At 31.3% G+C, this 15,050-nt stretch overlaps 1 long non-coding RNA gene across 1 annotated transcript in view; it reads right to left on the minus strand.

Moving 5' to 3' along the window:
• Positions 1 to 15,050, minus strand: part of LOC136042102 (uncharacterized) — a 152,510-nt gene that overhangs the window by 6,082 nt on the left and 131,378 nt on the right. Inside the window, exon 8 of the long non-coding RNA XR_010621174.1 lies at positions 4,543 to 4,710. This is a non-coding gene — a long non-coding RNA (uncharacterized LOC136042102). The remainder of the gene's footprint in view (positions 1 to 4,542; positions 4,711 to 15,050) is intronic.

The raw sequence follows: 15,050 nt of genomic DNA on the forward strand, positions 1-15,050 counted from the left end.
GACCTGATATTTTCATAAGAAATTTTTCTTCTACTCCTAGCATAATTTTTGGAATCTTGACCTTTTGATTGCTCATATTTGACACTTTCAAGTACATTGTCCCCCTTTCCATGGTCAAAAGTTGGTTTTCAACGAAAATAGAAGGATATTTCTCTAGCATATAGCCTTTTACTAAAGCAGTAATTCGCTGATTGGGCTCAGTATTTGTTGTTGCTAAAATCTGAATGCAAATCTCTGCCTCTATTACTACCTTGTTAATCAGCTTCTTCTTGTTCTTTAGAGTGTTATTATGTGAGGTGAGCATAGGAATCTGCTCATTAATAGATTCAGCACCAAACCTTATTAATCAAAACCTTATATTACCACTACCATTTAAGATACACAATTTTTTTTTTATCTTCATTAATTTTTATATTTCTTTTTATTATTTTTCTGAATGTAATGCTTCTGTCGATTCCTACAAAAAATTTAATAAGTTTAAATCGAATTAAAACCCAAGAAAAAACTGAACATAAACAAAATAAGAAAGAAGAAAGAGAACGACAAATAATAAAAATGAAAATAATCAAGGCTGTGTTTCTACTATTCTAACATGAATTTTAGCCTGTTTTTAAGGATTTCAAGAATTTCTACGATCTTTACCTACATTTCAGCAGTGATAATTAAAAATGGCTTAAATTGCAGATTCTTTAAAACCTAAATTCAGCATAATATTGTTTATTATGAACGATAAATTTCAATAAAAAAGCAAAAAAATTTAAAATGTAATTTTTCTCAAATTATATAAGAAATAGTTGCAGACTGATTTAGTGTTCTGGGGTACTAATTTTTTTCTGATATTGGTTTGAATATTCAAAACTGAAATCCTCTTTTGATATTTAAAAATTTGATATTAAATCTTGCTTTCGTAAACTTAGTATTTTCAAAGATTCGGTATTTCAGTTTTCTCAAATCTAAACAATAAATATTGCTTGAAAATTGAACGGCAGAATACGCCTTAAATATAATCTAAATTTCACAATATACGGTCTAATTGCTTATGATCCAGGGAAAACAGTATATTCATATTTACATTTAATTACTAATATAACAATTGCTAATATAATGAAGCATTATAATTTCGAAAAGACAAAATTTCTGTAGTCATTACACAAATACACACTATAATTGACAAAATATCGAAAAGAGCATGGCGTTATACAGAACAAAAGAAAGAATAGAGAGCGTCAATTTCAACCATACTTTTATCAAAGTCTTCTATTATTTTTTTGGATATGAGTTAGGGAATGTTAGGGAACAGGATACCCTTTCTCTCCTTCTGCGCATCCTCACTTGGTTGCAATCCTTTTTCTGATTTTAGAAATTGAAAAAAAAGGATTCCTTTAATACGTTGGTATTTTTCTTCAGTCTCATTACTTGTTGGAATAATGTTTTGAACGGCTTAAGATCTAGTTTCATGATTATTTTCCACACATTGTTACTTTTTTGAAGCAAATATGCGTGCTAGAATAATACTCCATGTTTTACGATGTCCTGTGCATTTGTATGAGTAAAAATGGTCATCAAAATTGTTATGAGCTTCATTTTCTAAAATTAACGTTAATATTGTTTGTGTTCAAAAGTAATTCTCTTAATTTACTTACTCAAAAGGAATTTTCTTAATTATACTTAATTATACTCTTAATAAAAAATAGTGTCTCACCATTGATGTTCAAGTTAAAACTTGGACTTTGACAGGAACCAAGGAACAGGCAATTATATTTCTCCAGGAGAAGGGGTTGTTGCCCAAAACAAAAAATGAGTCAATGGACACACTATGATATTGTACTCTTATGAGAAACTACATTATAGGAAGTGTAACATTAGGTCACGTTTGAAAGTTGTCAATTTGCGTGTCAATATGTGGTTTTCTAAAAGTAGAATGCCATTTGTTACTATAGTTCTTTCATCTAGTTCTGGGTTAATCAATGGTCGTCTTTGGCCTTGTTTTCCTAATAAAGTTTTAAAATTTCCTCATATTTTGTTTTATTTCATTACCTTTATCAAAAGTTTGGGCTATATATTTGCACATTAGGGGAGGGGGGTAAAGCATGCCATATATTAAATACATCAATGGTTAGTTTTTGCTATCAAACGACCTTCTATTGCCCTTGAATTTTTTTTACTTGCTTTGCCATCTATATTAAATTTTAAACAACTACTTATTAAGAAAGAAAGGAACATAAAATAATAAAGAAGTCAGCATTGTGAATTATCAGATGTAGCTAGATATATACTAATTCCTGGTAGTCTGGCCGTAAATTCTTGGCCAATTTTTGTATTTTTTTTTTCATTTTTTTAAATAAACTGGCCTATTCCCCTTCAAAATAGATAAGCCAGTAGTTTTTAATTCAGAGATTGTTGAGATACCTATGAAACAGCCTATGCTTCCTTAGGCATAGGTTACATATAGAAATTTCAGGATGTTTTTGAAAATCCTTACTATTTTGTTTTCAAAGCAACATTTTACTGTTATGACTAATGAAAATAGTAGCCTAATTACTAATTACTCTGTTTCAGTCATCTTCAAATGGTTGGGTTTTCTTCTCAAGATAGTATAAAAAAATTAATTTTTAAACTTTTGGATACTGTGCACTATTTTAACTGTTAGGACCACCTTAAAGGCTCAACATGTAATTTTCTTCTGAAGCGATTATTGAATTATTAAATGGTAAAAAAGGCATTAAGTAATATAGGCTATTCATTTTTATTCTAGCTATATAATGGTGGAAACTACATAATTACCAGGCAAGTAGCTTAATTAAAATTTATCATTGCTAAAAAAAAGTAACTGTCCCTATTTTGGACATAATACATATTGGTTTAGATTTAAATCCTGCTTTTTAAGGCTATAATGAAAAAGTATAAGATGGCCAGGGTGTGTTGCTTGGATGAAGGAAGACATACTGCCAAAGGTTGTCTTTTTTGGCAAACTGTCTAGGTTTAATACAAAACATCTCATCTGCAATGAGAAGATATTGTAAGCAAAGATTTAAAAGATATGGAAACTTCTTAAAAAGTAGCTTACTGACTCCAATTAGAATTTACTGAGAGGAGGTAGTTATTTTTTTGTGGCAGAAACCTTACATAGTGAAATTTTCTATGAAGGGGGAAGCCTTTTTTTCATTGATGCTGTTACATTTTGATAGATTATTAATGTTATACAAAACGCAACATTAATTTGGTAATTCCTTTGTGAAACTACCAGGATTTTCTTATTTGGCGCAGATGTCAAATAAACTAGTTGAATTTTTTTTTGTAGAGACTAGATTCTTATTGGCTAGTCCAAAAAGGAACACATTTGTTTGCCGTTGCAAGAATAACAAACAAATCGAAACCATGCTCAAAGCATGTATTTTATAGAATAAAGAATTTAACTTTAAAATCTTCGAATGTTTATATGGATATAAACTAAAGAATCTTATTTTGAAATTTTCTTAAGGGGAAATAAATGAAAATTCGGTCCTGAAGTTTATAGGGGGGAATTAAAGGGTTGTATGTCATATATCCTCCTTCCCGCTGAAGAATGATGCCCCCATCATTCAGACTAATCTCCTTTAAATTTTATGTTTCCTTAAAATTCTTTATTGTTTATTAAAGGTTATTTTTATAATTCCCTTATCACATAATGACTATTGAATCACATCCATAGTGTTATAATGTCTTTTCTTTTTGTTCTTACTCCTAGAATTTTTAAATTATACTCCTACACCTCACATCAATATAAAGCACTTGAACAAAAATATGGATCTACACTCTGAATACCTAGTTTCATTTTTTTTAAATCGTGATTAATTTTTTGTTGTTACAATTTAACTGTGATTTCCAATTGATCCAAGGTTTTCGAAAAAATTAAAGTGTCACAATTGGATTAAAATTACAACATAATAAAATCACTACTGGCACAAATGTCGTAAATCGTTAAGAGGTTAATTTTATAAATCACTATTGACATATTCTTTTATTTTTTATCTCTAAGTTTATAATGTTTCTTCCTTTCACACCCCTGCCATAATTTTCATGTCCCTGCCCATTTCACTAACTGATTTGGTGTATCATAATTCGTCCAAATTAATATTACCTTTTAGTTCTTCAACCCATAATGCTTTAATGTTTACGTTCTGCACAGGTTCGGTAATGCTTATAGCATGTTATTAAATGTTTATTTAGATTTGCTTAAGGGTAGTTTAACTTAGATAGTTGCCAAGACCTTACTTGGTATATCGATTTATAAGTAAAAAAAAAATGGGACTTATATTGTTCTTTTTCAATGTTCATACATGTTTCTGATGTTGCCAATGTTTGAATGCTATACAGTTTGTTGCAGGTGATCTATTCATGTTCATGGTTCTGTTGGTGCTTACACAATGTGTGGTGGGTGTATCTTCTCAGCTGAATACGTTTCCTTCTTTGGCTTGTACGGTTTTTTGATGGGATTAGAGATGATTGTAAGATAGCAGTCTTAATGATTAAATACATGGTAAATATTAAAGGTTCACCTACACGACTGGTATCATTGAAGTGTTTTGTCTTTGTTGTGCAGCTGTTGGGAAGAATCAATTGCGTGATTTTTCTCACATTCTTCTGTGGATAATAAATTATAGTAGGTTTTACTCGTTTTTGATCTTTGACCATAATGCATCTTATGTCAGTGTTGGAGCTTGCCAATTCCTATAATAAAAATTTCTTGGTAAGATATATTCTTAATACGCAAAATGACATATAACAATGCGTAACATTATTATAACAGAACGTATATAGAAAAAATTATTAAAGACTAATATCTTCAGAGAATATTATAATTATAAAAGAGTAATATAGCACATATTTTTTAACGAGTAATATCATTATTATTTCAACACTAATTACATAATACGGCTGTGATATGTGAATATAGGAGCACATTTCAAAAAAATTATTAAATACATGGTAAATATTAAAGGTCTTAATTTTACCTATTCTATTTTTTCGAATGCTTTATATTTTTGATGCATGATTGTCTCGAAAAGAAACACAATTTATTGTGTCGTAGTCTGTCAACTAACATATATCAGCAATACTCTTTGGCTTAGGGACAGGATATTTGAATATACAGGAGACAACCTTTTAATTCTCTTGTATTTCTATAACAATGGATAAGTCCTTTGTAATTGTTAGAGGTCTTTATATTAAATATAATATTTTCTGCTAAGCGTTCTATATTTCTGATGTAATTGTGTTGAAAAAAAAGCACAGTTTATTATGTCATAGCCTTTAAACTAATATACATCAGCAATATTTCTTTACTATAGGGACAGAATATATGAATGTACAGGTGACAAACTCTTAACCCTCTTGTTTTTCTATATCCTCCCAGTTCTAATGGCTTAGATATCGTCGAGGGTAGTAGGGTTTAATTGATGCATTTTCCGTGCCTCAATTTTATCATATTTGGGTTTTGTTCTTCTCACTCTTAAGAGCTTTCTATAGTTTAATGTTAGGAGTCCTCTTATTGTCAGGTAAATCAGAAATACCACAAAAATAGTATATATAATATTGTACCAGGAATTTGGTGAAAATAGCCCATACTGAATTTCGATATATATCAATCTTTTGTCTTCATTAGGGAACAGGAGTATTTGTAAGTCTAAAGCCTCCTTTATTTTTGTTAATTGCATTGTACCTTTGATTTTCTCTATTTCTGGCCAAATGGATGTTTTTGATTCTTTGTAGTTTATATTTGGGATTGTCAATAACACATTTATTCCTTGAAACTTTATAATGATGTTTTGGACTCATGATGTTTTGGACTCATGATGTTTGTGCTCGTTGTGATCAAAGATGTTTCAGCAGTTGTCTCTTTGGTTACAAGTTAGTTAAATACATCGTAAATATTAGAGGTCTTAATTTTACATATACTATTTTTTCGAATGCTTTATATTTCTGATGCATGATTGTGTCAAACAGAAACACAATTTATTGTGTCATAGCCTTTCAACTAACATATATTAGTAAAATTCTTTGGTGTAGGGACAGGATATTTGGATATACAGGAGACGACTTTTCAATTTTCTTGTATTTCTATAAAAATGGATAAGTCCTTCTGCCAAGCGTTCTATATTTCTGATGTAATTGTGTTGAAAACGAAACAAAGTTTATTGTGTCATAGCCTTTCAGCTAATATACATCAGTAATATGTCTTTACTATAGCGACAGGATGTATGAATATACAGGAGACGAACTCTTAATCCTCTTGTATTTTTATATCCTCCCAGTTCTAATGGCTCTGATATCGTCGGGGGCAGTAGGGTTAAATTGATGCATTTCCTGTTCCAATATTTTATCATGTTTGGGTTTTGTTCTTCTGACTCTTAAGAGCTTTCCATAGTTTAATAGGTATTAGTAGTCCTCTTATTGTCAGCAAAATCAGAAAGAGCATAAATATAGTAAATATAATATTGTACCAGGAATTCGGTGAAAGTAACCCATACTGATTTTCTATATATTTCAATCTTTGTTCTTCATTAGTGAACAGGAGTATTTGTAAGTCTAATGCCTCCTTTATTTTTGTTAATTGCATTGTACCTTTGATTTTCTCTATTTCTGGCCAAATGGATGTTTTTGATTATTCGTTGTTTATATTTGGGATTGTCAATACACATTTATTCCAAAAAACTTTATTATCTTTGGGCTCATGATGTTTTTGCTCATTGTGATCAAGGATGTTTACACAGTTGTCTCTTTGGTTACAAGTTGGCAACCTTGTTTAGTGGTAATTGTTCCAACGTCCTTTAGTAATAGTTGAGTTCAGTAACTGGGTTAAATTTTCTCTGTATTGTTCTAGTAGGATAGAGTTCCTACCGTCTTTTTGGTACACTAAATAACCATTAATCGTTTTTTAAATTGATAAATGTTTTTCTTTTAATGATTATTATTAGAGCTTCACATGAATTGGGAATATTTTGTTGTTGTGTTTCTTTTAGAAAGAGATCTAGCGTACCTGATCCTATTTTTATATTGTATATGGGTAATGTCAGTTGGTAAACTATGTTTTGAAATGAAACGCATTCTTTTAATTCCTGGACGTTTGCTAGTGCATATTTTATTCTGTCTTGATCAATTAGCATATATTCTGCTTCTGGTACGATGTTCATGAGGAAGTTTGTCCACAGCTACGCATATGTGCTTCCTGGAAAAAATCGATGTGGGTAAAAGTGCCCCTGGTTAGATATGGTTCAAAAAAGCCTATTTAGTCTTAAGACCCTAATTTAAAAATATTGAAAAATAAAAGTAAGCTGTGCTTAAAAGAATAGATTGGATGTGATTGACTATATTCTGGAATTTTATCGGACCCTAAGCGTTAGATGCGCAGTAAATATAAGAAATATCTTAAGTCAATGTATTATTGCTGTAGACCCCTGTATTTTCCTGTGTCAGGAAGAAAATGGCGAAATGTTATCAAGTCTTGGTCGATCTGAAGTGATACGCTAAGTAGTGAGCGTCTTCCTCCATCTACGTGGTATGACCGTTAGTCATCTATTTTTTCTAATGTCAATTACCTGTGCATTCTTTGTTTGCTCGTTCCATTTCTGCTATTTTTAGTTATTTTAGCTAGAGGCACCTAACTGATATGGGTGTATTTTTTAACCAGGGGTACTTTTTACAGAAGGAGTTGTCGTAGAAACTTCGAAAGGAACTTGTTTAATTGTGAATTCAAAGCTCTACATCCTTTTAAATATTCGGAAGCAATTGGAGGGCAACCACACTTTTCCCACACCCATCATATCCCTAAACACACCCAATCAAAAATTTTACATAGCCATCTTTTTCAGCGTAGTTAGAGGGTCCAGTAAGATAATCTTTGAGAATCGACCTTTCCCCCGAGCCCTCAGAACACGGATTTTAAGTTTTTCCGCTGAATATATAATGTTTTTATGGAGAGTGTGGTCGTATAAACTTTTGAGAGCCCTCATTGTATTAGACATAAGAAGTTCCACTGTCATTTTTAAGGGTCAAAGTGACAGGAAGGCAACTAGATTGCCACCTTTTACCCTATTTTCCACAATTACAACTAAAGGAAATTTTGAAGCTCAAGGAAACTAAGAAAGAGTTAGGTAGAAAAAAGGAGAGAGGGCTGTCTGAAAAGAAGATTTAAAATAAAGCAGTTCAAACCTACTTATATATAAAAAACGATACAAAAAATGACAATGTAACAATATAAAAATGAACTTAAAATCACTGATGATTCTTCCCGACCTACATCTTTTCAGAATTGAATCTGACAATGAGTCTATAGCCAAGGCAATCAAGGCTATAGCCAAGGCAATGCTTTCACCACCAAACAGGCATTTCCCACTCCCATAATAAGCCATTCTTTTGTGGAATTACCAGGACATTCTTATTTGGTGCAGAGGTCGTATAAACTAGTTGCCTTTTCTTAGAAACTAGATTCTTTGTGGCTATTCCAAAAATTAACACTTTTGATTGCCGTTGGAAGAATGACAAAAAAAATTGAAACCATGCTCAAAGCAAGCATTTTATATAATAAAGAATTTAACTTTATAATCTTCGAATGTTTATATGGATATAGACTAAAGAATCTTATTTTGAAATTTTCTTAAGGGAAAATAAAAGACAGTTTGGTCCTGAATTTTATAGGGGGGAACTGCTGGCCTGTTCGTCACATTTCCCCCTTCCCGCTGTAGAATGATCTCCTCATCATTCGGAATAATCTTCATTAAGTTTTATGTTTCCTGAAAATTCTGTATTGTTTATTAAAGGTTATTTTTAGTTATATTTAAAATGACAATTTAACCACATCCATAGTGTTACATTGTGTATTTTTTATTATTTTTGTTCTTACTCTAAAAATTTTTGAAATTGTACTCCTACACCTCACATTAATATAAAGCACTTGAACAACAAATGGGTTTAAACGTAAATACCTTATTTTAGTGATACTCCTATAATTGAAATCAGTTCTACACCTGATTTCAATTACTTATCCTACAGGCCACGCCAAATGTTACGGGGTGGGGGGTTTATTTATAAGTGATGTTACTGAGGGGGTTTATTTATGAGTGATGTTGCTGGGAGTTTTCTTTGAGTCTTGGGAGCTTAAAGTCGGCATAACATAAGGGGTATTCAAATCGAGATTATGTCTTGAGAACTAAATAATTGAGTAGTTAGAACATAAGGACAACGTTAATAGTCCCCAATGATCCGGGTGACAGAATCATCTTAGTAATATTTGGGTCTCCTATGTTATGTAGATTGCCTTGACGGCGTAACTAAAGACTATGGAAACTGTGCTGATGTTAGAACTTGACCTACACAAAAACAGAACTTTTCTCCCGACGAAAGTTTTTCGGTGTGGGTGCTAATCCTGTATTTAATGTGCAGTCTACCTCCTCCAAAAAGGGTATTGTGCTATCACAACCGAACAGGCATTTCCCACTTCAGTAATAAGCCAATCTTTTGTGGAATTACCAGGATTTTCTTATTTGGTGCAGAGGTCAAATAAACTAGTTGACCTTCTTTTGTGGAAACTAGATTCTTAATGGGTAGTCCAAAAAGGAACACTTGTTTGCCGTTGCAAGAATAACAAACAAATCGAAACCATACTCGAAACATGTATTTTATAGAATAAAGAATTTAACTTTAAAATCTTCGAATATTTATATGGATTTAGACTAAAGAATCTTATTTTCAAATTTTCTTAAGGGAAAATAGATGAGAAATCGTTCCTGAGTTTTATAGGGGGAAATTGCAGGCCTGTATGTCGCACACCCCCCTCCCCCCCCTTCCTGCTGTAAAATGATGTCCTCATCATTCAGTCTAATCTCCTTCAAATTTTATGTTTCCTAAGAATTCTTTATGGCATATTAAAGGTTGCTTTTATAATTCCCCTACTACAAAATGACTATTTAACCACATCTATGGTGTTACATTGTGTATTTTTTTTATTTTGTTCCTACTCCTAGAATTTTTTAAATTATACTCCTAAACCTCACATTAATATAAAGCACTTGAACAAAAACATGAATATACACTGTGAATACCTAGTTTCCATTTTTTTTTCAAATTTTTTTTTGTTCTTTATAATTGAACTGTGATTTTCAATTGATCCAAAGTATTCGAAAACATTAAAGTGTCAAAATTGGATTAAAATTACATCATACTAAAATCACTACTGGCACATATGTCGAAATTTGTCACTAGGTTAATTTTATAAACCACTATTGGCACATTCTTTTATTTTTTATCACTAAGTTTATAATGTTTCTTGCTTTCACACCCCTGCCATAATTTTTGTGTCTCTGCCAATTTCACTAATTGATTTGGTGTATCATCAATCGTCCAAATTAAAATTAGTTTTCAGTCTTTCACGCCATAGTACTTTACTGTTTACGTTCTACACAAGTTTGGTAATGTTTATAGTGTTTTTTAAATGTTTATTTGATTTGCTTAAGGGTAGTTTGACTTTAGATAGTTGTCTAAACCTTACTTGGTATATCGATTTGTAAGGAAAAAAATGGGACTTCAGGGTCATCCTTTTTCAGGGTCAAAGTGATAAGAAGGCAACTAGATCGCCACCTTTTAACCTATTTTCTACAATTACAATCGAAGAAAATTTGAAGTCTTAAGGAAATTAAGAAAGAAGTAAGTATAAAAAGGGAAAAAGAACAGACTGCTGTTTGAAAAGAAGTTTTAAAATAAGGCACTTCAAATCTACATATATATAAGAACGACCCAAATTTTCAAACAAATACAAAGCAAAAACAATAGGGAAAATCCTTTCAAGACAGTGGAAATCAATTCTGTTAATATTTCGACCCATGTTCAAGGGCCGTCTTCAGCACATTACGAGAAAGAGAGAGGAAAAAAAATTTGTATATATAAATAAACTTACATTAAAATGTGAAAATTAAAACTAATATTGTTTGTTTTTAAACCTTTTTAAGAACAGCCCTAACATCTTTACTTCAACGAAGTTCAAATAGGACTGACAAAAAGAATGAAGTGAGATGATAAATTCTTTCAAACAAAACAGAACAAAGTGATTAAGTGCAATTTCTTAGAGCCAGCCTTGCATTTTTGGCAGCCTGTATCAAAAGCCTATTCGTAACTTGTTCAATACTATTATAAATAAGTTTAGTAAAATGTTTTTTTAGATCATTTTTAATTGAATTTTGATTTGAATTAAAATGAAGATATTTATTGTTTTGTGTTGGCTTTCAATGGATAGTAAAATCCAGTTTATCAGCATTACGAATAATTAACACATCTAAAAACGGAAGTTCATTTTCAATTTTAACTTCTAGGGTGAACTTCAAATTTCGGTCATAAGATTTTCCCTATTGTTTCTACTTTGTACTTGTTTGTTACGGAAAGGCAGTAAGGTCTTCGTCACTATTTTTGTCTAGCCTTTGGGTAGCAGGTGACCTAAGATATATTTTATTTTATTTGTCTAGGTAAAAAATATGCTAATATTATCAATCAACCAAAATTTTTAGAATCCTGTAGAAATGAAAACCTTATTCCCAAGTCTTTAAGATATAAATTACATTTAAATACCCGTAAAGAAGCGTAATTTGTCCATACAGTAAAGTTAAAAACCTTAGTCCATATTATTAAGGACAAAACACAAAAAAGATAGATAACTTTTTTCAGAGAGAGAATCGCTGGAAACTTTTTTACGGGAAAACCTGTCCACTGTTGATTTTGCTCAAGTTGTTAGATTGGAAAGGAGTTTGTTTAGCCATGATTTTCGTTTGTCCGAGGAAAGCCTCTATAAGAAATTGGAAAGCTTGAGAAATGAATCTTCGACGAGAAACCGTATTTAGTCTCTAAGATTCAATTCTAGACCTGCTATTGTTAACCTCTCTTCTAAAACACTGGAGCCCAAGGAATTCGAAACACTGCAAAAAGGTCCAAAATTCTCTTTTCTACCGAATCAAGTTCCTGTGGCAGATATAGTTTCCTCTCTAGAGTCCGCGTTGCATAAACACTATCCATCTCTTTCAAACTAATGAAGTTAGATCTGGTCCTATAAATGCCCTTTATAACACCCAGAAAAGGTTAAGCTTTCTACCACTTCCACACCGAAAAATTTGCACGACATAAAAATACTATCTAATTTCCCCAAAGACCCTTCTATTATAATAACTAAAGCAGAAATAAGCAATTCATTCGTTGTCATGAATATGACAGACTATGACAACAAAATTCTTTCGCATTTAAATGACACATTTACATATAAAACAGTAACTCATGATCCTACTGATCAGTTTGTTAATATTATTATAAATGAATTAAAGCAGCTTAAACAAAATGGTAAAATCACCCCAAAATTATGCAATAAATTCCCTCGTGGTAGTTTCTGTCCCAAACTCTACGGTTTCCAAAAACACATAAACAAGGTATTCTTTTAAGATCCATCGTAGTTGTACTAAAGCCCCGCTGCCAATATTGGGAATTGACTTTGCACAGCTTTCAAACCTTTATTTTTTTTTAGATTTCTATATTCGTAATGTGGCATATTTAGTTAAAAAATTAGTAACACAAGTATTTCAAAAAACAAAATAATTAGTAGTTTTGAGATTTTTTCTATGTATACAAATATAGATTTGACTATTTCTTAGGAATTATTAAAAAAAATAGAAAAAAATTACCACTTAATCGAGGTCTCAGCGACAGAAATTAATTGTGAAGTTTTAATGACTCTGGTTAAAATTTGTAATAAGTTTTGCGATTTCAATTTCGTGATTATTTTTATCAGCAAAAAAATGGGTTACCCATGGGGGCAGCTTTATCCAGGCTAATGGCAAATATTTTGGCAGAACCCATCAGAATCTACAAAAACGGCTAAAACAGCATAAAAAAACAGATAAGGTATTAATTTCAAATAGTTCCAATAACTACTTTGATTCTGCTTTTGGCTGGCATATATTTAATAATCCCTCCTACGCAATACTTTTTGAAAAATCTTCACTCATCACTAATGATTTGGGGATAAAACAGGTGTTTCGGGAATCCATCTAATTAGTCTCAAAATAAATTTTATTATTTCTTTGAACAGAGACTTAGGGGAGTACTCACTAAATTTTTTATACTCAAATTTAATTAAAATGATCTTACAAAACATTTTACTAAACCGATTTATAATAGTTTTGAACCAGTTACGAAAAGGCCTTTGAGACAGGTTGCCAAAAATGCAAGGTTGGCTCTGAGAAATTCTATTTAATTACTTTGTTCTGTGTTGTTTGAATGAATTTATCACCTCACATTCTTTTTGTCAGTCCTGGTTGAACTTCGATGAAGTAAGGATGGTAGGGCTGTTTTTAAAATCGTTTTAAACAAATCCAGGCTAATGTAAACCTTTATGCAGGCTAATGGCAAAAATTTATGTCGAGAACCTTGAAAATTGGTCATTAAATTCTTATTTTTTAAATCATTTCTATTTGGGTCGTTACATGGATGACAGAATTTCACTTTGGAATTATGGGGAAGCTGAAATTCAGGGCTTCTTAGATCATCTTAACACTTATGACCAAAATTTGCAGTTCACCCTAGAAGTTGAAATTGAAAATAAACTACCGTTTTTAGATGTGTTAATTATTCGTAATGCTGATAAACTGCATTTTACTATCTATTGAAAGTCAGCACAAAACACTAGATATCTTCACTTTAATTCAAATAAACCCCCACAAATTACAAGAGCAGTTGTATCTTCCCTCATTGTTCGTGCCCTGAACATTTGCTCCGATTTGTATATAAATGCAGAAATGAAATTTATCAGATAGATTCTTTTGGGTAATGGATACCCCATTCCTTTTGTCAATAAGATAGTTACCCGTAGACTAAAAAGACATTCTTGTAAAATCGAAGAAGATATTTCACAATGTAAGGCTACTGATAAGCCCTCAAATATTGTCTATCTTCCGTATATCCCAGAACTTACATCAAAATTAAAAATATTTGCACAAAAAATGATCTTTATGTAGTTTTTACTAATAATTTTAAAATCATTAATTTCTTAAATTTCAGTAAAGATAAGACCCCAGTTAAGCGCCAAAGAGGGGTCAGACCCCAGTCACAATACCTTGTGACTGGAAATTACTATGTTGGCAGAACCCATCAGAATCTAGAAAAACGGCTAAAACAGCATAAGAAAACAGACAAGGTATTAATTTCAAATAGTTCCAATAACTACTTTGATTCTGCTGTTGGCTGGCATATATTTAATAATCCCTCCCACGCGATACTTTTTGAAAAATCTTCACTCATCGCTAATGATTTGGGGATAAAACAGGTGTTTCGGGAATCCATCTAATTAGTCTCAAAATAAATTTTATTATTTCTTTGAACAGAGACTTAGGGGAGTACTCGCTAAATTTTTTATACTCAAATTTAATTAAAATCATCTTATAAAACATTTTACTAAACCGATTTATAATAGTTTTGAACCAGTTACGAGAAGGCTTTTGACACAGGTTGCCAAAAATGCAAGGTTGGCTCTGAGAAATTCTATTTAATCACTTTTTTCTGTGTTGTTTCAATGAATTTATCACCTCACATTCTTTTTGTCAGTCCTGGTTGAACTTCGATGAAGTAAGGATGCTAGGGCTGTTTTTAAAATCGTTTTTAAAAAACATTACTAGTTTTAATTCTCACATTTTAATGTACGTTTGTTTATATATACGTATTTTTTCTCTCTCTTTTTCTCGTATTGTGATGACGACAGTCGTTGCACGAAATTTTAGTATAAATTCTACAATGGCAGAAGAAAGAGCCAAGGAAGCTGCTCAAAGAAAAACTAAAAGAAAAAACTAATTAAAGGAAAAAATTAAAAATGTAAAAATCTAAAAAGAAAAAAAAGCTATAAAACTAAAAAAGCTACAAAACTAAAAAAAAAGGAAAAACTAAAAAAGAAAAAAATTATGCATATTTTTTTGTATGTTTGAGGGTTTTCATTTTTTTTATGTTTGAAGGTTTACAAATGACGTCCGAAAAATGAAATTACAGACCGG

This window comes from Artemia franciscana, unplaced genomic scaffold, assembly GCF_032884065.1.
Source record: "Artemia franciscana unplaced genomic scaffold, ASM3288406v1 PGA_scaffold_64, whole genome shotgun sequence".
NCBI lineage: Eukaryota > Metazoa > Arthropoda > Branchiopoda > Anostraca > Artemiidae > Artemia > Artemia franciscana.